General features: G+C 41.6%; 2 non-coding genes across 2 annotated transcripts; both read right to left on the minus strand.

The window, feature by feature from the left end:
• Positions 1-205: 205 nt before the first annotated feature.
• Positions 206-278, minus strand: trnat-ugu (transfer RNA threonine (anticodon UGU)). The gene has a single exon. It is a non-coding gene; the product is annotated as a tRNA-Thr (tRNA).
• Positions 279-1,007: 729 nt separating this feature from the next.
• Positions 1,008-1,080, minus strand: trnat-ugu (transfer RNA threonine (anticodon UGU)). Its single transcript has one exon. It is a non-coding gene; the product is annotated as a tRNA-Thr (tRNA).
• Between the last annotated feature and the right edge of the window lie 263 nt (positions 1,081-1,343).

Here is a 1,343-nt window from a genome sequence, read left to right on the forward strand (position 1 = left end):
ACACTTCGTATTTGTCAGTTTGGGGGAAGACAGTTACTCTTGTTCATGCGTTGTTGACCTTCAGGAGGACCAAAATGGTAATTTATTTATTTATTTTTCTTCTGAGAGGAAGAAGGTTGCTGCTCCAACGACAACTGCAGAGTGTATCAGTTGGGTGGAGTTATCCTGTTGCACATAACAGATAGCATTTGCTTAGATTTCCAACAGGCCCCAGTGAGAATTGAACTCACGACCCCTGGTTTACAAGACCAGTGCTCTAACGGCTGAGCTATGAGGCCTTTGGTTTTAGCCTAGTCAAAGGATCTATCACCTAATTGGAAACGTCTGTGATCAGTTTGTTAACCATCGTGCTAATGGTATGTTAGCAAGGGATGATATATAATAATATAAATTAGAATACAAAGAAACCACAACTCAAGAAAGGTTAGCATCAACATTGAATCTGTATCTGGATGGTAGGTTGAAATCACGACCCCTGGTTTACAAGACCAGTGCTCGATTCTGTGTCATTGTACTAGATTACTTTCCTCATCTTGTTAACTGCTCGAGAGAGTTTTGTCTTTTGTTGTCGTCTTTTCCTATATTATTTAGCAACCTTTTCACTCTGTCTCTTTTTTTGTTTCTGAAATTGCCCTTCACAAACTTTGCTCTATTCAACTGAAGGATTGTAATTCTCCACAACTCAAGCATGGTTAGCATAAACATTGGGTGGTCGGCCCCAGTGAGAATTGAAATCACGACCCCTGGTTTACAAGACCAGTGCTCTCGCCCCTGAGATATGAGACCTTCTGTTAGCATTTTAGCTAATAAGCTATCATCTAATTTTACAAAATGAAGAGCAAAGCTTTGAAATGTCTGTGATCAGCTTGTGAACCATAGTGCTCATGGTATGTTAGAAAGGGATGACAGAGTACGTCATGGCTTTTGACACACTCAAAATGGCTGTACAGGAAGCTGGTTTCCTACCTTGGCTAGCGTCATGTATAACAAATTTGAAACTAGACTTCAGGCCTCAGTGAGAATTGAACTCACGACCCCTGGTTTACAAGACCAGTGCTCTAGCCACTGAGCTATGAGGCCTTTCTTTTCATGCTAGACTTACCATTTTGGTTAACCAGCTAACAACCACAGGGCACATTGTCGGCTTGTTGAGAAAAAAGGTTTTAAGGAATTTAATTGTCATACCAACACACATTTACACATGCTATGGGCAATTTATAGTCTTCAATTAACCTACCATGCATGTTTTTGCGATGTGGGAGGAAAACGGAGTACGTGGTGAAGGCCCACGCAGGAACCGGGAGAAAATGCAAGCTCCACACAGGCGAGGCCCAAGTTAGCAT

This window comes from Phycodurus eques, unplaced genomic scaffold (genome assembly GCF_024500275.1).
Source record: "Phycodurus eques isolate BA_2022a unplaced genomic scaffold, UOR_Pequ_1.1 contig_165, whole genome shotgun sequence".
In the NCBI taxonomy this organism is placed as follows: Eukaryota; Metazoa; Chordata; class Actinopteri; order Syngnathiformes; family Syngnathidae; genus Phycodurus; species Phycodurus eques.